The sequence below is a fragment of the Orcinus orca genome, chromosome 17 (genome assembly GCF_937001465.1).
Source record: "Orcinus orca chromosome 17, mOrcOrc1.1, whole genome shotgun sequence".
NCBI lineage: Eukaryota > Metazoa > Chordata > Mammalia > Artiodactyla > Delphinidae > Orcinus > Orcinus orca.
Genome location: NC_064575.1, coordinates 70634550 through 70660012, shown reverse-complemented (window position 1 = coordinate 70660012; position 25463 = coordinate 70634550).

The window sequence follows — 25463 nt, the reverse complement described above, 5'->3', positions numbered from 1 at the left end:
AAGGAAAAGTTTATGATGCATATAACCTGTAGCTTTACTGCAGTGGTAATCTCAGAGGTGTAAATCATCAAATTGTACACTGTAAGTGGATACAATTTATTATATGCAAATTACACTTCAATAAAATTGATTAAAAATTAATTTAAAAAAATTAAAAATCCTGTATCAGATAGGGTTTACTTGATCATTTCTAAAGTACACAAATTTTTCTCTATCAGATTATCCTATTTATTGTTCATATCTGAAATTACATTCTTTATTTGTATTTTTATTTGATGATTTCTAACACCTAACATTTCTCTGCCTTTCCATCTTCCTAGAATATAAATGCCCTAAGAGTAGAGTGGTCCATTTTTGGTTTTTGTGGCATCCTGAGAGCCCAGAACAGTGTCAGGCATATATGTACTTTTTACATGATTAGCATAAATTATATTTATAATTTTCTATCTCATAATTATTAATATGTAGGGAGCAATTATCAAGTACTCAAGTGTTATTAAATGCATAACTTTACAAGTCACATAATCTTTAAAATAAATAATCCATAATTTATATAAATGTTTTTAATGCTGAATATTTATAGGTCTTCTATTCTTTCTATTAAAATATCAATTTGAATGAACATCTTTGCAATTATAATGTTGATAGGCTTTATGACTATTTCTTTAATTCCAACTTTTAAAAGTAGAATTATTTATATAAAAAGCAGAGATATTTTTGTCTTTGTAATATATATGCCTAATTTCATTTTCAGAAATAAAATGCCAGTTTATATTGAGTTTTGTTTGCCCTATGATAGAATCTCCTACACTCACTGCATCACTATTTCTGGCTCTGTGAATGGAAGTGTATAAGAAGTCCCGCTAAGTTCTTCCTGTAGATTATCCCTTCCAGGAAACACAAACAATTTAGTGGAAAAATACAGTGGAAGCTGCACCCAGGTGTAGAATACGCTGCATTCTGAAAATCAAATTTAAGAAGGCAAAGAAAATATTGAAAATACAAATAAAAATGAGATATTTGGGGACTTAGTAGGTATTTACTTGGTTAGAGTAGAAAACTGACTTAGGAAATAATATGAGACACAGTTGCTTTGACTGTGAAAAAACAGAAATTAAATTAATTTCTTCTGAACACTTGTATGATTCATTTCCTACCTACAAAAACAGTGATTACAGATATAAAGGTACTCCACAAATTCTAAGCAAGATGATAATCAAATTGGGTTTGATTTTTCTGTTGTAACTATGATTTCCTACAGTAATATTTTCCTACTTTTTATATAGCTACTTCTGCAATAGTCCTGTAACTTTAGGAATTCCTCACCATCCACATAGAAATATAGCAGCTGCAAAGATTATTGAACAGGTACTCAAGGACCAAGTCCTAATATGAACTTTCAAAGCCACAGAAAAATTAGAATTGTGCATCAATTAAGCTTCTTTATCTTTATTTTGGCAGGAAAGGATGAATTTTGGGTGGCAGGAGTCTGGAAGTCTAGAAAAGATTAAAAGATGGTGTTTTCTCCTGTTAATCTCCCTACTCAGTAAGCACCAGCTATCTTACGTAATGGAACTGAGATTTCCACAGCACCACTTCTGAATAGGAGTCACACTGCAGGGGCTTAGCTAAAACCCCACTCAGAAATGGTGCCCTGTACTGAATAATTCATTCAACTCCCATGTGAGCATAATAGGCTAATTGTTTATAAATTTTAAAAAATGTATCCTAAACAGAGCTATGTTTTTCAAAGCCTGCTCCTGAGGCCACCTGATTCAGACTAGAGCAATGGTTCTGAAATTTTGGCTCTAGATCTCACGCCAGACAATGAATCTGCATCTTAAAGTATTATATTATACTAATATAGGTGTAATTTATAGTATCATGCTTTGAGAAATACTGCCCTAAAAATTATTTAAAGTATTTTGTTCAAGGAGAGAATCAGTTCCCAAGTGCACTTTGCTTTTTTGCCAGGTCTTGGACTTGTCCCCAAATTCTAACTATTCAGGAAATATATCCCTGACCCATACTAATACATCTCTCCCATGAGGAATAAGTATTTTTAAAAGGTAACTCTTACTTTTTCACCTTAAAATCAGTTTGTGAGATCACCTCATTAATTTTAGGATATTGTAATCATAATATTTCTAATTACCTTTATATTTAATTGTATAATAATTATAATTACCATAATAATAATAATAATATTTAGAAGAAATACTAACCATCTGCAAAGGCAAGGAAAAATTTATGTATTTACTTTGCATTGATATCAATGTTTAAATGGAACTGAAACTCTAAGTCATTTACATTATCTGATCACTAGTTTATTAGGGCAAAATGAGATATTCAAATGTTACTTCTGAAAAACTCATGTCTTTATTGTTTTCTGTTTATTTTGTTTCTTTTTCAAACATATTTCTCAAGGTGAATACTTACAATTCACGTTATTTATTGATGGTTTCCCATTATTAAAAAAAAAAGTTTGACCAATGAGTCTCAACTCTGACTTCCCATTAGAATCACAGGAGGAATTCTTTTTTTTTAATTGAGTTATGATTAACTCAGTTAAATAACTCAGCCAATACCCAACTCTTCTTTGACCTGCAGAGCTTAGGGAAGATATTAAGTTCATCATATACTATATGTAGCATGATTGTATTATTATAGCATAAATGTATTAATTATTCTACTACTGATGAATTTAGGATAGTCTCAAAATTTTGGCTAATATAATGAAATTTTAAAGCAACATCTTATTACATATTATTGCACATGTGCAAATATATCTATAAACTACATTTAAAAATATCTCTTTGGAGAAATACTATTATTTTCAAAAATTTAAGAATTATTTTTCATTCACAACAAGAATTTATTAAAGTTCTTGTACCCTCACATCCCCACATTAGATATTACCATAGTTATCATTTCTAATAATATATGATAAAACTGCATCTCTAGAAAAATTCAATTCTGTAATTTATGTATTTGAGCATTTGAAGTTTTTCTTTCGTGAACTCCATGTCTATAAACTTTTTCTATTTTCTGATTGTTTTTCTGGTTTGGATTATTTTTCTCTACTGTTCTGATAACAAAAAATAGACATTTAAGAGATTCAGTGTTTGCCCTAATATTACACACACAACTCAGATGTTGCAAAGGTCAAATCTCAACCCAAGCGATTTGGCTCTATCAACAGAATTCTTTATCACTTTCCTGTTACCACGGATACTGCCAGGCTGGAAAGGCCAAAGCTAAACAGTAAGGCTAAAACAAGGCACACAGTCAAGGAAATAAAGATTAGATTTCAGAACTTGTTCTTGGAGAAACCACTTGGTCAGAAATCTAGACAGGAAATAGCTAAAAAAAAGACAATCTGATGCAAAAATTCTTGGATGGCTGTGTTATATTGAGTCAGCAGGAATAGGAAAAAAAATGGGAATCTAGGCTTGAGTTTTGGTGAGTTTCCATAGAGTTTGTTTTTCTTCTTGCTTATGGAAGACACAAAACTCCACACAACCCAGCAAGACATGTAACTCTGTTGTAAAGACATAGCTTATCATCACACCAAGGCACAGCTGGTCCTTGCCAAATGGTCCTAACCTGAAGATTTGCTCTTCTCATGGTGGTGCTACTGTCACTTCTTTGGTATGTTACTCACCTAATAAATCCAGGCGTCATTTCCCTGTGGGCAATTTTATCAAAGGTTTTACAGTAGGATGCATACTGTGTGGTTGGGTCTGTGTGTTTCAAGAAAGAGATAAAAGGATTTTACATTTGCAGGGCTTGTCTGTATCTTATACTTGGTGACATCCAAGCCAACTGATTTAAACGTTAGTCATTTAAGCTTCACTCAAGAGCAAGACAGAGTTGGTAGGAAACAAACTCACAAGTAAACTGGCTCCAGGGATGGAGTCTGGCAGGGTACACCTTGTAGACCTTAATTTAAACTGAAAGGGCAAAAGGAAACAGAGCAAAGGAAGGCAATCTTTCTGCTAAGGAAGGGAGCCCAAATGAAACATTTGAGAAAAAGATGTTTCATTGTCCTCTAATTAATGCACATTTTCTTTAGATGTAGTATTTTCTTTTTCATTTTATTATTTTTTCTCTTTATTACCTTTAAAATTAACATCCTATTTACATAAATGATATATTTAAATTAATAGTAAGCTTAACAGAATTCATATATAGTTTAACAAAACAGTTTTTGGACATTCCCTGGTGGTCCAGTGGTTCATACTCTGAGCTTTCACTCCCAAGGGCTGGGTTTGATCACTGGTTGGGGAACTAAGATCCCACAAGCCGCAGTGCGGCCAAAAAATTAATTAATTAATTAAAAATAAAGTTTAAAAATAAAAAAAAAGTTTTATTCTTCCAAACAATACAAAGATATTAGAACACTTTCTTGTGAGTTGTAGTTCTCCTGAATCCAATGCTATTGCAGTTGAGTGATTAAGTTCAATTTTATAAACTGCAAATTCAAAACAAATTTTATTGTCAATATATTTTAAATTGTTATTGTTTTTTTGTTTAATAACATAATCTTTCTTGAGTTAGTCACCTGCTTACTTTTTTCTCTCAATTAGTCTTCCTTTTTTCATCTCTTGTGTTTATTCTGACATTATTTTTCTTCCTCCTTAAGTATGTGTGTGTATATATATATATATATATATATATTTTTTTTTTTTTTTTTTTTTTTTGCGGTACGCGGGCCTCTCACTGCTGTGGCCTCTCCCGTTGTGGAGCACAGGCTCCGGACGCGCAGGCTCAGCGGCCATGGCTCATGGGCCCAGCCGCTCCGCGGCATGTGGGATCTTCCCGGACCGGGGCACGAACCCATGTCCCCTGCATCGGCAGGCGGACTCTCAACCGCTGCGCCACCAGGGAAGCCCCTTAAGTATTTTTTAATAATTTTATGAAGGTACTCTATTTTAGTGTACCATTTACTTTTGCTTTTGTTTTTTTGAGAGAATGGGGAGAAATATCTTCTCAACTTCCCTGATTGGATCTCACACTTTCCTTTCTAATTTGTAGTTTTACTTAAAAAAAAGAAAATTATACTGCATTTGACTAGTTTCATAAAATACTGTGATCAAGGATTCAATCCACATCAACTTTTTGCAGTTAACAATCATTCAATGATTTTAATTGAATATGGGAATTTTCACAAATTTTAAGTGTTGTTCAATGTGCCTCCCTCATGGAAGAGAGGCAGTTTATTTTATTCAACTGGTTATAACTAAAGCAATTTTTGTAAGTCTATTAGTGAAAGCCTCAGTCCTGCATTTAAACTTTCCACCAGACCCATCCAGATAATCCAGGATATCCTCAAAGTCAACTGATTAAGGGCTTTAATTACATCTGGAAAATCTCTTCTCAGCAACACCTATATTAGTGTTTGAATAACTGGGAACTTTAGCTCAACCAAGTTGACTCAACCAAAAAGCTGTCACAATTGTAATCCTCAATTACATTTTCACTATCCTCTTCTAGCTCTTTTCTTCCTTTTGTTTTCTTTTTCTCCTTTTCTTCTTTTCTCTTTTACTTCATTCTTCCCATGGAGTCCTTTCTTATATCCACAAATATTTCTGTTTCTTCTCCTTTCTGGAGACATGGTGGGTTTCGCTTCCTGGCCCTCAGATAGTTGCACTGGCTCCTGTGTCCAGTTCTGGTCAATAAAATATGAGGGTGTCACTGGTGAAAAATCATCTAGCTGTACTATGATAGACACAAAATGTGGCTTACACAGGTTACAATCAAGATGGGAAGATAAGCTAAACCTATGAATTATTTGACCAATAAGTCTAATTAATTCATAATAAGCTTCAGAATACAGAGTTCAGAGCCCAAATATAGGTGCAGCTTAGTTGGCAATGGAGTATAACAAATAAAACAGCGTCAGGGCAGGGGAAGAATGGGCATTGTGAAACTCCCCTGGTTTCAATTCCTTTCATCAATTTTTTCCTATTTTTAAATGTGTTCATTTCTTCATGTTTTTTGAGCACCTAGCTTCTTCTAGGTACTATTCTAAGATCTCTGTCCTCATAGAGATTGTGATATAAAAGTACAAATGTATAATTATACATTGTGTTAAGTATTAAAAAAGAAGTTGCTGAGATGGTGAAAACATTTCCAACCTACTTCAGTTGAGAAATTCATAGAAGGCTTTCTGAAGGGATGGCATGAAAACCACAACCTGAACTAGAGATAAAGTTTACCGTATGAAGAGATAAAGGGAAAGAACAGATGCAAGGACCATAAAATGGGAAAACTGTGATATCTGGAAAGCCAGTGTTACCAAAACATAGAAAGAATGGTAAAGACTGGGAACAGAGGTGGAAATTTAGGTCATGCTAGATTTACTGAGAATCGTGTAGGCCACGATAGCCAAGGTCAAGACACTTATTGTTAAATACAAAAGGAATCTATGTGACCTAATGTAAGGTGATTCTGTCTCTGAACCTCAATTTCCACATATTTAAAATAAAAATACTTTCCGCAAATCAATATAAGAATTAAACAAAACAAGGCATGTAAAAATCTTAGTAGTCCTAGGCCATTTAAAAAAACAAACCAACAGGGCTTCCCTGGTGGCGCAGTGGTTGAGAGTCCGCCTGCTGATGCAGGAGACACGGGTTCGTGCCCCGGTCCGGGAGGATCCTACATGCCGTGGAGCGGCTGGGCCCGTGAGCCATGGCCGCTGAGCCTGCGCGTCTGGAGCCTGTGCTCCGCAACGGGAGAGGCCACGGCAGTGAGAGGCCCGCGTACTGCAAAAAGAAACACCAACAAACAAAACCTCAGTATCAGGACAGCATCATTTTCCTTAGTAAGCATGATCTTTTTTTATAATTCTAGGATAACTTAAACGAGAATTTGACCTAGTTTATGTGAAAAATCTTAAGGCTTTTTTTTTTTTCTTTTTTGGTTGCATGGCATTAAGTTTGGTAGTCAGGTGATATCTCAGGCTATAACCAACTTAAGAGAGAAACGATTTTACAAATGCTTTAACACTAAAATATTGCTATGTTTCAACCACTTTTTCTTCAGTCACTGTGACACTACATATAAGAAACTGAACCAATAAGCTGAGTTTTCCATGTCCTTCATCTCAACTGACATTCAGTGATTTACAAGATCCAATAGGCTCCACATTATGGTTTCTAAAGCAAATTACCTAAATTTTATGGGTGACTGAGGTTCATTGATCAAAGATGGGAAAGATATGAAAGGGCATGGAATGAAAGCTGTATTCTAATTTACTTTGGACAACAAATAGAAAAAAAGGTGAAAAAGAAAAGTATTATGCAAATATAAGACCATTAAAAAAATTAAAGACATTGTGGTTTGTGGAAAAATTGTAGAGAATGAAAGCAGACATACTTGCAAATTTTCTGTTTCTCAGCGTTCATCTCTTATTGTATTTTACCACTATGTCTCCGTGGAATACCACTATTATTTTTCAATTAGACTTTGTTGCAAATCCACTGTGGAATTTGGCAGTTGACATTTAAACCCTCTCAGCCCTAGTTTCATTATATGTAAAATGAGAAATTTGGATGAAATAATCTCTAATGTCATAAACAATTAGGTCTCTCATTTCTTTAGTTCCCAGAGAGATATGTTATGCTGCAGTTTAATTTGGGAAGTAATTTGACAGCCAATTCTCTTTAACGATGTCTTACTGTTGAGAGAGTTAAAGGTGATAATCTGAAGTCATGCCTGAAGAAGCCAAAATTCTCCATGAGAAAATGCAGTGGTTTCTTCTCCTTGTCCTCTTATTCTTCCTTCTCCCCCTTAACTTTTCTTCTTCTTCCTCTATTTTTCCTTCATGGTCATCATTACCACTTACAAAGTTCTAGCAAAAATATTCCAGTGGGGTGAGTTAAAAAAAAAAAATTCCGTTGCATAGACAAAACTCTAGCACTAAACCATATCCTTTAAAAATGTATCAACTAAAACCAATAGCAGGACACACTTTACTGTCTTTAATATTTGTAGGCAGATCTAATTTGGCTTTACTGAGACTCAAGAAGTATCTGACTGGTCTACCAAGAAATAACTTTCATCAGTTCTACTTTCCTCACTATTCACAGCTCAGCTCAGATATAACTTCGTACTAAAAGCATTTTACCATGCCCCCCAATGCACTCTTATTAGATGCTCCTTTAGGAGACCTCAATAGAAAAGGTAAAGATCATGAATATCTTAATCACCACTATATCACTCTAATATAATTTGAAGCACAGAGTACTTTCTCAATTGATATCTCAGTGGGCAGAAATTTTACAAACAGAAATGACTGAATGCAAATACCTTGAAGGTTACATAGCACCATGCTACAAACATCACTTCACTTAATAAATGAAATGAAATGAAAATGGATATCAATTAGAAATAATCATTTTAGATTGTAGAGCCCTAGATTTAGAGGCATGGAAACAGGTGAGAAACAGCCCACTCTTTTTCTTCGGATATCTTACATACAGATACACTGCTTTTCTGAGTGTGGCCTGGTTATTTTCTGGGGTCACTTTGGAAATATAGATAGGTGTTCTGAACAACCAGTTCAAAACATTGTGAGACCTAAATCTGACCTACAGATATCTATGGGAAAAAAGTTTTTCACCTGGTTACCCTCTGGCTTTTATTTACAAGTGCTAGAACAACCTCTTAAAGAATCTCTTGAGTTTCTAAAGATTAATATGGTTTTAAATCACATCCACACAAAAAAACAAATAAATGTTACTTGCACATTACATTTAAAACTACCTTCAACCAGCCCATTCGAAAAAACTGTTTATAGATGGTTTCCAAAATCCTTTCTTTTTTTATTTTTCTGTTATTTATTCTTTTAAAAATTTCTGTTCTCTTTTTAACAGCTCTGTTGAAGTATAATTGATATACAAAGAACTGTAAATATTTAATGTGTACAATGATGTGAGGTTGAACATATGTACACACCCAGTACGATCACCAAAATCAAGAGAATAGACAAATCCACAAAGTTTCCTCGTGTCCCTTGATTTGTGTGTGTGTGTGTGTGTGTGTCTGTGTGGTAAGAACACTTAACATGAGATCTACCCTCTCAAATTTTGAAGTGCACAACACTGTATTGTTAACTATAGGCTCACGTTGGAGAGCAGATCTCCTGAACGTATTCATCCTACATGACTGAAACTTTATACCTTTTTTTTTTTTTTTGCGGTGCGCGGGCCTCTCACTGTTGTGGCCTCTCCCGTTGCGGAGCACAGGCTCCGGACGCGCAGGCTCAGTGGCCACGGCTCACAGGCCCAGCCGCTCCGCGGCATGTGGGATCCTCCCGGACCGGGGCACGAACGCGTGTTCCCTGCATCGGCAGGCGGACTCTCAACCACTGCGCCACCAGGGAAGCCCTGAAACTTTATACCTTTGAACAGTAGCTCCACATCTCCTCCAACTCCCAGTCCCTGTAAACCACTATTACATTCTCCCTCTTACATCCAAATCCACTGCAGTGTACACTAAAACAAGATGGCCTTCCTTTTACCAGGATCCACCTCCATTAGAAAGTAACAGTATTTGATTCCTTAAAAACCTAAAAATAGAGCTACCATATGACCCAGCAAACCCACTACTGGCCATATACCAGGAGAAAATCATAATTCAAAAAGATACATGCACCCCAGTGCTCATTGCAGCACTGTTCACAATAGCCAGGACATGGGCACAACCTAAAGGTCCGTCAACAGATGAATGGATAAAGAAGATGTGATACATATATACAATGGACTATTACTCAGCCATAAAAAAAAAAGAGCAGGGTAATGCCATTTGCAGCAACATGGATGGACCTGGAGATTATCATGCTGAGTGGGGTGGGTCGGGCACAGAAAGACAAATATCATATGATGTCGCTTATATGTGGAATCTAAAAAAAGGGGGGTAGAAATGAACTTATTTACAAAACAGAGGTAGAGTCTTAGATGTAGAGAACAAACTTATGTTTACCAGGGGGTAAGGGGGAAGAAGGATAAATTGGGAGATTGACATATACACACTAGTATATATAAAATAGATAACTAATAAGGACCTACTATATAGCACAGGGAACTCTACTCAATACTCTGTAATGGCCCATGTGGGAAAAGAATCTAAAAAAAAAAAGAGTGGACATAGTATATATATATATATATATATATATATATATATATATATATATATATATATATATATATATATATATATATAAAAACTGATTCACTTTGCTGTACACCTGAAACTAATACAACATTGTAAATCAGCTATACTCCAATAAAATTTTTTTAAAAAGAAAGTAATAATATCAATATTTGACAATTATTTCTTTTTTGAGTTGTACTAAGCTCCTATCACTCTCCCATTAAGTAGGGACAATAGTATTTACCCTGTTGTGTTCAGCGTAAATCAGATGTGCTCATGTTTGTACGAAGCACTGAGGTCAGGAACTGCATGTAACCCTGAAATACTGGTTAGGACTGAACCACCTTAGAGATTTTTCTCCTCAAATAGGTTTCAGAAAACTTTAAATTACAGCCCTCAGGTGTGTAAACATAATTTCCAGGACCTTTTATTCCCCCAATCGAGTATGGGTAGTTATTTATGAGCCTTGCTTCATGATATTTCCTCTTCAGCTGCGAAGGAGAGAGGGGGCGTCTGTCCTCCAGGGTCTCCTGCCTGTTTACGGATGGACAGCTAGTGTTTCACAGCTTCATCGTAGTTTTGACTATTGGCTCCCAAAGTCTTTGGGGAACGTCTCGCCTGAAAGATACTATACAAATGTAAGATCCAAATTCACATTCTTCTCCTCTGCCTGTTAAAACTTGCAGAGTCTGTGGTCGCATCGGGTTACCTGCCCTCCAGTGAAGGTAAACAGCAATCCGGATGTGCCCATATTCATGCAGAATGTGTGTGTTTTAGTCGCTAATTCATGCTCACTGTAGCTGAAAGGATCCCTGCTCTAGACAGCTTCCTTTGCTCCGAGGCCCTCAGGCTGAGAAGCTAGCCTAACATTTTTGTTTTCTTTGTCTACACGAAATGAAAGCTTGCTAACTTAGATCAGACTGTGACCACTCTATTTCTGAAAGAATCTATTCATTACTCCCTGAGCCAGTGTTAATGTGGGAATTTCCCAGGAGGTAGAGCAAAAAGAAGCACTGACTCTTTTCTTTTCCTCTACAGCCATGGAACAGGCACTTACTAGGATGTGACTGTGGTGAAGTCACTGAACTTTTGAAGACCCCGATTTCCTCACCATCATTTTTAAATAGGAGCAAAATCATGCATCGAACAAACGTGGCCCAGTTGAAAGCATGTTTTATAATTCACCAAAGCATAGAAATATAAAGTGTGGTTCTGCCTACCAGGATTTCTAAATCAAAACCAATATGTTTGTATAGATTAAACCAGCAGATTTGAGAAAAACAGCATTCTTGAGAAAAAATTAAGCTCTGGACTCTGAATTTTTTTTTAATTATAAATATTAGAAGGTATTCTTCTAGTTACATTAGGCACACAATATGAATCACATGCATTACTTTATTCCTATTTTAATTCTCTTCCCCCCAAACCCATTCTCCTTGTTTTCTTTTATTTATAATTGCATGAATTATAATAACAATTAGATGCTATTTTTGTTTACCAAATGGACAAAAATTTTCAACAAGTCAGAATGTCCAATGTTTTCCATAAAATACATACTCTGAAACAGGGCTGTTAGGGGCAAAACGGATGTGATCTGCCCCCAAGCAAATTAGGCCATACAGATTAATATTCCTGTAAGTTCATTGTCTTTGATGTAGCAATTCCACTTCTGGGGCACCATTCAAAGGCCAAAATTGAAGATAGTTTAAAAGATTTAGCTAGGAGGAGAAAGATCTCAGCGTTGTTTAGAATAAAGTGAGAGAGAAAGAGACAGATGCGGGGGGGGGAAGAGACAGAGAGGGAGAGACTATCAATATTTTGAGAATTCTAAGATTGGTGAAGTAATGTAGGGGAATACAAAACAACCAACAATGATGGTTATGACAAATATTTTAAAGGAGAAAATAGCAGGTGAACTGGGAATTCCTCAAGGTGGTCAAGGAGAAGCCTCGAATTATGAAAAAGTGATTCCACTTAAAATGGGAAAATTTTTTGAATTAACCTTGAATTGGGTGTGTCTGTGTGTGTGTGTGTGTGTGTGTGTGTGTGTGTGTGTGTGTGTGTAGGAGGGGGGATGGTGAAAATGTTTCCTTGGGTCAGAGCTATTACTTTGCAGGAAAAATAGGGTTTGATTGTGTTAAGTAAATGCGATGACTTATATCATGGAAGTTAGATAGGTACATTTTACAAGGCAATGAATCCTGACGGTTATACGGTATATGACTTCAGACACCTTAAGAAAATGTGAAACAGTTCCCAGAGTGGGAATTCTCCACTGACTTTCCGCAGATAGACATTGGACACGCTGGACATATCTTTACCTCATTCCCTCCATAAAACCAGCAGAAAATGGGCAGAAGAAGTCACTCAGAGACTTCCGGTAGCTCTTGAGATTGAGCATCTGAAAAATAGATAGTAAGTAGGGAACTGGAATATTACTCTTTCTGGAAGGAAATGTAGCACATTTCAGAAGAGGGTGTACAGTACGAGTATAGCAAATGGGAAAGAATATATTAGAAGACTGTGGGTCACGATAAGTGAAAGTTAAGAGTCAGGGAGCAGGAAAACACCCAGATGGACCTCCTCTAAGATTTAGGCAATGAGCTTTTTTCCTTAGTGAGGCATAAGGTAATAAGATAATTAGACCAGAGGCTTATTTCTTATTTCTTTCTCCTCTCCTCCTGGTACTATTATTTGAATCCTTGATAAAAGATTACTTAGACCATCAACAGAATCCTATGTGTATTTGGTTCGGAGAAGGAAAGGAAAACAGTATTCGAAACTGATAAATGGTACCCAGAAACTCCTCCATAAGTCCATGATGGACATCAGTGGCAGTCTCATTGTTAACCTAAATTATACCTGGTATTTCTAATTGATAATATAGGTGATTTTATTATCATTGGTTCTTATTTCCTTTTCTTCTTCTTTTTTTTTGCCTAATTTTTCTCTAATGATCATATATAATCATAATAAGAAAAACAAATGATCTACACTGATGATGCATTTTACTTGAGGGTAATGTTCCTGGGCAAGGCTGTGAGAAAGAACGACAATGTGGAAGGGAAATCACTGAACTGAGTGATAATCAAGAGTGAGGCAAGGGGCTTCCCTGGTGGCGCAGTGGTTGAGAGTCCGCCTGCCAATGCAGGGGACACGGGTTCGAGCCCTGGTCTGGGAAGATCCCACATGCCACGGAGCAACTAGGCCCGTGAGCCACAACTACTGAGCCTGCGCGTCTGGAGCCTGTGCTCCGCAACAAGAGAGGCCACGATAGTGAGAGGCCCGTGCACCGCGATGAAGAGTGGCCTCCGCTTGCCACAACTAGAGAAAGCCCTCACACAGAAACGAAGACCCAACACAGCCAAAAATAAATAAATAAATTAATTAATTAAAAAAAAAAAAAAAGTGAGGCAGGAACACCAGTCGCATCGTGGGGCCCTGCAGGAGACCAATGATACTGGTGTTGACCGTATGTTTAAAATGGTTGTATCAATAAGATGTGTCCGTGAGCTAAGATTTGAGAGTGGAACCCCTATTACTCAAGTTTAAAAAGTTTGCTGCCATTGATCACAAGATACTGTCCTGATATCCCTAAAGCTCTTCTCTTGTGGGCTATATTTGATCTCTCACACACCATGTGACAAAGAATCACTTAGACCTTGTGTGGTAGATGTTTCTACCAGCTATTCAGGAAACAGCCAGGACTCTTCCTCCAAGGTGAGTTTTATGGCAGAAAACTACGTGGCCTGAGAAGAAATATAACCTGTTCCACATATGCACGAATCTGTTTTGTCCAAACCTCACAACCCACTTGGAACCACAAGGATGCCCTGATAGAAGGTCTGACAACTGGCTGGCTTACCTCCCAGGGAAAGGTTCCCACTTTATTTAATCCAAGCTTCTGTCTGGATTAATGCTGCATTTTTCATTCTTAAGTGGGAGAAACTGGTGGTGTAGGTGTCAGAGGGCAGAGTGGGTTACTTGGAAGTATTTCGTTTCAGGTTCATTCACAACCTTTTATTTTATCCAGCATAAGAAACCTGCCTGATGAAGATGTTAACGTTTAGGTGTCTCTGCTTTTTTCCCAGGATTTGTGGAATTGTGAGAGGTGGAAGTGAGATGAGCTGCTTGTGTGAAGAAAAGAGAAAATTCTTATGTTAATTTTCCTATTCCTTAGGAAGGTGGTAACAAGAATATAGCTGTATATCCCATGTGAAATGGAAGTCACTGATCCTACTAGACTATCCATATCTGAGATAACATAGCACAGACCAATATAGCAGATTTTTTAGTATTTTTTTTGGAATAGATGCTTTAAAATTCTACTGTTCGAGCTTGGGATATTTGATTTTCAAAATAATTTTCAAGTTGATCACATGTGTCTTTATCTTTCTGGGCCTCTTACTTAAATAAGTAAGTGATAAGTGAATATATTAAAAATCTTCTGACAGGATTGTTCTAAATAATAGATGAAAGTATCTTTGTTGGCTTGTGATTATAGTTTCGTTAGAATTCTCTTTATTTGTTCCTGGGGAATTTTCTCTTGATCCCTATATGGGCCTGAAGCTTGCTCTTTTAGAAATGACCATGATTCTTAATGCTTTTTTTTTTAATCAAAAATAAATGACATGTAGCATGTGTGACCCCTTCTGTGCTATATCTTGTTTCTTTCTTCCTGTTAGATTAGAAGCTCTTTGAGAATAGGGATATTTTTCTGTTTTAATCCTGCCACATAGTAAACACAGAGTAATTATATGTTCAATACATAGATAAAATACATTAGGATGTGATGTGATAAATATAATATACTATATGTAAGTAGAAAGTGCTCCAGGAACCCAAGGGAGGAATAATTAGGTGTAAGAGAGTAAGAACTTGCTTACGTATCATTTTGGGCTCTGTTTTAACTCTAAGACTCAGCCACCTTGTGATGACAAGGAAAGTACCTTCCTTTCTCAGGGACTTATAGGAAGAAACATGGCAAGTGGAGGAATTGGTAAAGCATTTAGAATAGACATGGTCCTACTGTCGCACTGGGCTATTTTCAGTATCCAGGAAGCAGCGTGAGCTCGCCTTCTGATTGGAAAAAGTGGCTTAAACAAAAGAGAGGGGCTATGCTTCCAGAGAAGCATGGGAAAAAAGTCTACGAATGGAGCTAAAGAGGAACATGGAAAATAAAAAGCAAATGGAAAAGTAGAATAGAAAGGAAGAGAGTAGTGAATGGCATATATTTTGTTGCTATTAGAATGTAAATTTTGATTTATGCATGCACACACGCGCACACACACGCACACACACGCACACACACGCACACACACCAACAAGGTCAAAAAGAAGAAAACTGTCTTGAACATTCCACTCTAAAAGGCCTGTGGAACGCGATTTTCTTAATGGAGATATGTTAGGTAATCTTACTTCGGGAAATCTTGGCTAGAAAAGGATTCCATTTTGAAGTTTATAATATAGGATTGTTGACTATAATCACCACAAAAAAGAAATGATAATTACATATGTGATGTGCTAGAGGTGTTAGCTGATGTTACAGTGGGCATTGTATATTATATATCATATTACAATATGTAAACATTTCAAATCAACACGTTTTACACCTTACACTTACACAATGTTATATATTATATATCAATAATTTTTTTTAAAGAAAGAAGATTCTACATGATGCTTTGAAGAAAAGATCCCTTTATGCTATTGACGGGCTGTGAAACCTTAGGCAAGTCACTTAGACTAAACCCTAGCACAAAGGTCTATGAGAAAAATAGAAAGGAAGTAGCAGATATCAACGTTACATTCTTTGAAACACTATAAAAATCAAACTATTATTGTTTTCCAAACTGAGTGCCATACAAAGGAAGCGTAATACAGGGTAGATGTAAGTGGACAGAACATTATTTTTAATATTGCTCTACTGAGAGGGTGACTCAGAAAAATAAATTTGATTCTACCAAATATTGAGGGGTTGAGCCAGAATTAGAGTACAGAGGACACATGTGCCCTGTAGAATTAGTTGCTTTGAAAATCATTAACAAATGAAAATATACAATATACGATATGAGTCAAATTCTGTTATAAGCAAAGTGCGTTATAAACAAATTGCATTATAGGCTGGGACTGTGCAAACGGCTGCGTATTCGTTGTTTTCTTCAGATTTGACTTCAGTAAATTTGGCCAAGAAGCCTATTGAAAATTTTCAGAAGTCTGTTGCTATAATACCTCATGTTGCAGATATTTAACTACTCTTGATTTCCTTTTGATTTTGGCAATCAGTATTTTGTTAATTAATCAATTAATTAACCCAACAAATCATTTATGAGTACCTATTATTTTGGTTTGGGGTTACAAAGATGAATATGCAAATATCTCTGCTACCATGGTGTGCCCAGTATAATGAAAGGATCAACATGTTAACAAATGATTAGATTCATTGTAAGATAAAAACAGTGTGGTTGACATATTGTCAGTGGTATGTAAGAAGCAATTTGATCAAAGGGATAAGATTTTTAGGTGGTTGGATGTAAAATGTGAACGTTATATTTCAGGAACTTAGATTTTGCAAAAGGGTAAATTGAGTGTCAGCAAAATGTTGAAAGGCTATCACTGTGATCTGGCCCTGTTAATCCTGAAATTCTCAGTAATGTTTCTGAACTAGTGAAAAGCCGAGAATGATTTCTGATGGACAGTGGTGAAGGGGCCTCATTTCCATATCATATGACTTTGAAACTCAACCAAGACTGAAAGCAAGGATGTCAGAACACGAAAGCTGAAAGAAGCATGAAGAAGTGTGGAATTCATGAGAAACCCCTTCTACTGCATCAGAACCTGAAACTAAGGCCATTTTTGACAGATCTTTAAGCCTTAGAAAGGCTGTCAGCTAATCACTGCAGTACAGTATGGTGGAGGATATTCGGAATATGAGGACACAAAGGACACAAAGGAAAGGTGAGACCATTTTCTCACCTTACCAGGGACACATCTTATATGTCCATCTTATGTGTGGGTTAACTGTCCACAAAATCATTCTGGTTTAAATTCATTTCTCAATAAAAACTGCTGTCTTGTCACAAAACCAAATAAATTAGGTTACTTCCAAACATGTCAATCCAAGTGCTCCTGGAGCAATGAGTAACACATTTATCTAAGATCCTTACCTGAGAGGCAAGAACACCACCCAAGGAGTGTTTGAGGAAGGGGGCTGGAAGAAAAAAACGAAAGGACGCCAAGAGAAATGCTGAGGAGAACTTTGAAAGAAACAGTATCTCTCACCCCACCAAAGAAAAAAGGGTATCAAGGGAGGACTGGCTGATATACCCAATTCTTCTAGTTTTGGATTTTCTACTAATATATTTCAGGAGGATTCCAGGCAGAATGGGTAAGGTAGCCATTATACTGGCAGTGTAATATTATTCTTCCAATCCCCAGAGTCAATGAAATTATTTTGCTACAAAGAAAATTCTGGGAAGGTCATGGTTATGCTATTTTTTTCACTTTAAAAAATGTCTTTGGTGTGTGTGTGTATGGAAGGCGGAAATGTACACAGGTGCATAGAAAAATCAACTATGCTTCTGGTATTTTGGGTCTGTACAAGGACACACTCTTCTCTTTTACTTTGGCTTTATTTATTTATTTTTTTGCTGTACGCGGGCCTCTCACTGTTGTGGCCTCTCCCGTTGCGGAGCACAGGCTCCGGACACGCAGGCTCAGCGGCCATGGCTCACGGGCCCAGCCGCTCCACGGCATGTGGGATCTTCCCGGACCGGGGCACGAACCCGCGTCCTCTGCATCGGCAGGCGGACTCTCAACCACTGCGCCACCAGGGAAGCCCATTGGCTTTCTTTGATTTTCCTACTTTGTCCCTAATCCTTAGTCCCATTTCCTCATAAGAGATAACTACTCAAATTATATACATAATATATAATATATGTACATATACATAAACAATAATTTTGGTATTTCATATCTATATAGCTTTTGATATGCAGGAAGAGTATTGTGATATACATTTCTCACTTATCTTCCACTCAGAATTATATTTTTTATATTTATTACTTTAGGTACCTCTGGTATCTCTAACCACTGCACATTTGCCTACTAACACAGTCCTAGTTTGCCTGCTAATCCTCACAATATAACTAATGCCATGGTGAACATGTTTGTCCATTTCCCTTAAAAGACTTGTTTTTGATTTAGGAGTTTAATACTGGGCTTCGGGGTTTATGAATATTGATTTACACTAAATGTTGCAAGATTGATTACCAATTTGACTGCTAAAATTTACACTGCTACCAGCACTGCAAGAGATTACTTGTCTCCCCAAATCCCTGCCAATACGTGGTGGTAGCTATCATCATAATGTTTGCCCTTTGGATGTGGGAAAATGATATTTTACTGCTGTATCCTCTCTTTCCCAGCACAGAAGCTAGAATTTAGTGGATACTCATAAATGTATATTGAACATTGTGAACAATTGAACAATATACATGTGATTGAAAGGTAAAACACTTCAATCTGAAATAAATACTTCTGTGGTTTTATAAATATGAATTTAGTAAGCTTAGAGGATTTCAATACTTGGGAAAGTTACATCTTTCTGAGCCAATTCTTTGGAGCTCTCTGGCAGACATGTCTAGTTTAGCAGAGGTCAATTACTATTTGGATCCAATATTTTATATGCTATTGACTTTAACAGCTTAACATTTCTGCTAGGGTTTTTCCCAATACATGAAATAACTATGATTTAGTGTCATATTTATGGCAGTGTAAATTTTTTTTTTTTTTGCGGTACGCGAGCCTCTCACTGTTGTGGCCTCTCCCGTCGCGGAGCACAGGCTCCGGACGCGCAGGCTCAGCGGCCATGGCTCACGGGCCCAGCCGCTCCGCGGCATGTGGTATCTTCCCGGACCGGGGCACGAACCCGTGTCCCCTGCATCAGCAGGCGGACTCTCAACCACTGCGCCACCAGGGAAGCTCTGCAGTGTAAATTCTGCGTATGCAGCAGACATACTTTTTTGGTTGTCTTCCTAATCCATGTCCAACTTTTATGAGAACTGACTCTTCCTGTACTCACAGAAGCACGGCCATCCAAATGAGTTGTTGTTTATAAGTGGCTATTGCTAATTGGACCAGGTATCAACACGTAATCTAAGCAAAGTATCTCAGTGATTTCGATATTAAAGGGTAGTTGCTAGCCAGAGGGAATTCCCCCTCTCTCAATAGCTGACACAGACCAACAGAAGAGAAAGAGTATTGAAGTTTATCTCGGCAGCCTGTGAGTTCCGTCGAGAACTCTTTCAATCTTCTTCCAGTTAGAAGAGAGAAACCACTTCTGTGCAGCAGTATCAATATGGCAAGAGCAAGTGTTTCTGCTGCACAGAGCTGCCCAGAGAATAAATGTAGTGCTTTTTTCTGATGACGCTAACTTAGCATATCTGTGTTAAAAACAATTGCCCTCCTATCCATGCTAAATATTACAAAAAAATCATACCTATGACATTGTTAAGAGGGCATGCCAATGAACTTCTGTTAATTTAGTCAGTAGTCTAAGGATCCTCCACAAGGACAGCCATGAATGGTTGTGTGTAAATTTGTGAAGGCTGGGTTAAAAAAATTTTAGTTCAGAGTTTCCTCAGGATAAATTAAATTAATTAGGTTCTGTCCCAGGAGTATAGAATCTAGACAGAGCAGTTTTAATTAGTCACCATAAGCAGTGTGACTTTGGTGGAAGACATATAAATTAAGGAGCTATAGGATGTCCAAGTTCATCAGAGGATATGGAAAAGATAAAACTAGGTTTATAGGAAGGGAACACATGGTTAGTATATATATGTAAGCTCATGAGGAATGGCAGATGTCTTGACCAGTTTGTCAGGGGCTTAGAAGGAGAAAAATTGGAAGACCAGGGAAAAGGAGGCCTGAAGTAGAGGCATTTGGATGTTATCCATGGGAGTAGTCACAGGTGTGGAGATCTTTGTACCACAGGTTAAGCCACCAGAGAGCAAGTACTTTTAAACAGAAACAACCAAGTAGATATAATGATGGAACCTGCTGATGACTAAAGCTGCCACCCTGTGTCATTGGCCACTCTAGTGCTGACACGATGAGCATATGGAAGGAGGAACTATTGGGGCATAGACAGAGGTTATGCATGTGGCCCCAACACGAGCTCCCATTCACAAAAAGTTGATCTAGCTATTGTCTCTGACAAATGTCCAACCAGTCAGCAGCAGGGACCGATGCAGCACTCTCCAACATTGCATCATTCCTTTAAGAAACTAACCCCCCGTTTGAGGGCAAGTTGACTACATTGGGTTTCTTCCACTGTGGAAGGAGCAGTGACTCAGTCCATCGACTGGAATAGGTACAAGGTTGCCTTTAGTACCGTTAGTTTACTTTGGCTACCCTCAGAGCCTCAACTAATATTATTTCAGGGCTTGCAGAGTATTTGAACCACTAACATAGGATCCCACAGACTACTGTAACAGACCATGAAATCCATTTTACACCAAAAAGGAGAGGTAATGAGCACTTGACAATGGAATCCAGTGTTCCTACCATCTGTTGCACTGCCTGTAAGTTTTTGATCTGATAGAATGATGGAATGCCCTGTTGAAACCACAGATGAGCACCAGAGATAAAGTCTCGTGAGGAACAGGAACCATCCTCCTGGGTTGATATGTATGTTAACTTACATGATACTGTGCTCCCAACAAAAGGAATGCACAGGTCTAGGAACCAAGGTGTGGAAGTAGGATAATGGGAAGTGGACCCATTTAACACTATTTCAATTATTTGCTTAAGGAGTAATTTGTGATTTCTATACCCACAAACGTGGGCTCTCTACACTTTCCGGGCCTAGAGGTCTTGGTTCCTAAAGGAAGAGTGTTTATACTAGGTAAAACAGCAAAAGTCCTACTTAAATGTAAGCCATGGCTGCTGCCTGAGTTTTTGGGCTCCTTACCTTTAGTGAATAGCACGTGAGAAGAACAGTCACCATCCTAGCAAGGAGGAATATGTTTGGCATAGAAGTGATCCATATCAGTGTCTCTCATTATATCTCTGGCCAATTTTTATTACAAGTGAAGGAGTACAGTATTTACAGCCTGAAAATAGCATGGTGACCAGGCTCACACCCTTCAGGAATAAGGTTCTATGTCACACAACTAGGTAAGCCACCTAGATCTGTAGATCTGTAGAGGGGCTAGCTAAGGGGAAGATGTATCTAGAACTGATGGGAGAAGAAGGAGATAATGAGCAACATGACGCCAGCTTCAATTGGACAAGGAAGTCTATTGGGAGAGGAGACCTGTAGTTGGCCCTGCTAAACTTGTTTGGATATGTTTCCTCCATCAGGAGACCAGCCAGTATCCTGGAGGAGCTGCTCTGGAACTTGTTTAAAGAGGGGGATCTAGATGCTGCAGAGAGTAGCCTAGAGTGGACTCTGCCACATTTCCCAGATCCAGCTGCGTGATTAAAATACCCATTCCCCAGATCCTGGGAGTGCAGCTGAATGACAGCCCTAACCTATTCATTCTCCCTGGAAGTTGCCTGGTTTAAAAACAGCCACCTTAGCAAGAGCACATCTACTTCCCAGAGGCAACTTACATATCATGATGCCTTGATGTAGGGATATCAAACACTGCTCCTTCACTCCAATGCAGGAGGACTGGCAATAACTATTCCATCTTCAGATCTCCTGTGGGCTTGGCTGAGGTCCAGTGTGATTGAATCATTACCCGACTTCTTCCTCTGCCCAATTATGCTACTTTCCTTTCTTAGATTTAGTCCTACGAGTACTCCCTTATAAACGTCCTGCAGGCTAGTTTCCATCTCAGGGTCTACTTCGCCAGGAGCCAAGTCTGCAATAGTAGCCATTAATTAATTAATTAGGTGATATCTAAGTGATTTTAAAAAAACATGTTGAAGTCTCCAGCCTGCTAGAGATCGCTTGCTTTAAAATAACAATATCAAAGTACCTGCTATTTCAGATACATTAAAAAGTTATGGAATTTTCCTCTATAGAACTATCTCAAAGAGTTCTCTTAACATTTTGTTATCTTTTAAAATCAATTGTTGATATCTATATAAAATAGCAAAGGAAGGATGGGGAAGAAATGAAAATGTTTTCAAATGTGTGCTAATTATACTCTTGGCGATATATTATCATATACGATCTCTGTAACAGTTGCATGAAATAGATATTCAAATCAAATATTTCTTTCTCCATTATGTAAGTATCTCAGAGGTAGCTATCTGTGAAGGCAAAGAAGCTTAAGCTTCAGGCCTGTAACTTACACGGGCTCTTTCGAAGATTCTTGTAGGAAACATAGCATTGCATACTTGGCTGTGCCTGTAAATTTTGCAAAGTATGTTTTTTAAAATTAGTTTTCTAAAAGGAGGGCTCACAATTTATGTAAGTATCAGGCCCCCCAAAACCTGGATCTGACGCTGGTGCTAGTCATTGCTTTGGATTTTTTCATATTGGCCCTATGCTTGTGCAAATTGGGCATTGGCTCTAAGCGAGAGTCAGCATTAATTTTACTCCATTGATTTTTCTGATCAAAGTTTTGGGTGAAAGCTTAGCTTCTTTCATTGGGTTTAGATGGCTGTTCCTCTAGGACCTCCATTATTTTTTCAGGACAGAAATACCAGGGCTCTGCATTATCAAGATTTCTAGGTTTTCAGCCTAAAACTTTTCTAATCACATAACTGCTGGAGCAGGTTGACAGAATGTGAAGAAAATTGGCCTGCACACCAAGGAAATGCTTCCAATAAGTTTCCTCTGACCCTAGGAGTGTGAGAGCAGGACTTGAAAGTGTTTCTCTGAGCATTTGTCTTACTCCATAGAAGAAACTATAGCTTTCAGCCAAATCTCTCTTCCAAACTTGTTTGCTCTTGGAAGCTTTATTTTCTGGCCCAACAATTTCCCCTGTCATTTATCAATAAGGCATGTAGCCATTGTCACTTAAAGGTGCAGCATTGACTCTAACAGCAATGATGAAAGCTGATTTGAAATCTTTAAATAAAACAAGTGAATTTTTATATATTACCAAAATTAATAATAATGCACATCAAATTCTTTTAAAGCAGCGCTATACATTGGGGCCAGCTTCCTGCTATCGAGCAAAATATGATGATGAATATAATGAAGAATATTGTTGAATTTGTAAAATAATTTTTTAAATTATTTTCAGTTAAAATTAGCATTGGTATTTGATTATCCAGGTTTTCAACACATGATATAAATAGTCTGGCAAAATTTCTCACTGTTTTATAAGTGTACATTTTCAAAGCATATAAATATGGCTTAAATAACTTGTTTAAATACTTTTATTTTTTTCTTTCTTTTTGAGGGGAAGTTTGGGACAATGTTATCTCTGAGTCCTTAGTCATGGATCCTGTTCGTCTCCAGACCCTTTCCAATTTTCATCAGATGCTATGATCATCTCATACCAGGTTGGGCTTAATTCCACCATTTGTACCTGCCTCTTACACTTTTAAAGGTCATCTTAAACAATATAGATCATGGTTTCCTGACTTGGCATCCTCCAACCCTTGGTTCAAGAATAGACATCAAGGTCTCAGTAAAACCCCTCAAATGGAATCCAAAACCATACATATCTGTGCATTTTTTCTTAAAGTGTTTACAAACAATTAATAATCTCCTATAAAAAATATCTTACCTTAATTCAATACTTCAGCAATATGGAGATGACCCATTTACTCTTTTTTCATGAAACCATAATGCTTTGGTGTTGGTTTCTAAATTTAGTCATAGTTTATTTGTTCAGAGAAAAACAATTTTCTCTTAAGTATATTTCAGTTGAAATTCAAAAACTGACTGTAATCACCATTTCCCACAGAAATGGCCAGCCTCAAAGGTTGTGCCCCTGTGAGGTGGGTAGAGAAATACATTCCTCACCACAAATTTATCCCTTTAATCCACTCTAAATCAGGCAGTCTTAGCTTTCTGTTTTCAGACTTTAGAAGGCATAGTGTGTATAGAAAGATGAATGTGGCGAAGGTTAGGAAAACACACAACAAGAGTGAATCTCACTGGAAAATACATTTTCTGTCTTGAAGTAATATTGTCTTTATTACACTTAGCACAGAGGCAGGCATTATTTTTGGACAGGGTCATTCTACGACCTTATCCCATACTCAGATCCCAATAATATTTTAATGACAAGAAATCCAAACACTTACCAAGACAAAACAAACTTCATGATGGAACAATGGAAAATGGATATTATACAAGAAAGTGAAAGTTCAATACTCTCCTCTCAGGCAAATTAGAGAAAATGGGGTTAATTCAGTGAGATAAGCCTGTAGACTAAGACCAAATATTTTTAAGATATCCATTCTCTCCAACTTAATTTATAAATGTAATATAATCCCATTTAAAATTCCAATAGGATGCTTTAGCTGAAGGGATTCTAATTACTTTTAATTCAATAAAGGTAAAATAACACGACACACAATTGTTTCCCTGAGATGGGAAAGCTTCAAACTTATTCTTCTAGGTTTTTTTTAAGCACATCATCTTTATGCTTTACTGAGTACTGTTTATAGGTTGTATCTCTTCTATAAAGCCTTTGGTAATTTTTTTCAATGGAAGTAATCGCTCTTTCATTCCTTGATCCCATGAGCGATTTATCTGTACCTTTCTTTTTTAGCATGTACTAATTTCTACCAAGGTTATATTTCTGTGCATTTACCACCCTACTCTGCTGCAAACTTCATCATGACAGTGTCAATATTCCTAACGTAGCCATCCAAGTTGGCTGCTGTCTCCTGAGAACACTGGCTTCTCATTAAGAATGTCCTCTTGCCATTTACTTTCCACGCTCTAGTCCTGCGACAGACCTTCCGTTAGAATGTGTGCTTTCATCATGAGCATAAAAGTTTTCCAAAAACCAGTCCCCAAAGAATGATTTTCAGTGGCTGTCCAGTGCCAAAAGGCGGAGGTGTGGTTTTCAGAGCATTCCCCCAGCTCCATTGCCTTGCAAAACTCTGCTGCCTTCCCGTTAAAAGTTGGCTGTTCCAAGCAGGCAGAGCTCTCCCCACTCTCCCCCTAACATAGTGGGGAGAACATGTTTCGCTCTTTGGGATGTTATGCTTTTTGTCTTGCAGGGAGACAGGCCCAAATGATATCAGTTTTCAGCAAGTCTCTGGCTGCCATGAGGAAGCAGAGACTGTCAACTTGTTGCTTCTCCCAGATGAAGCCAGAAATATATCTACGGTGGGAGGTCCCAGGGTGTGCTCTGTGGACTGGCTCACTCAGTGTGGTG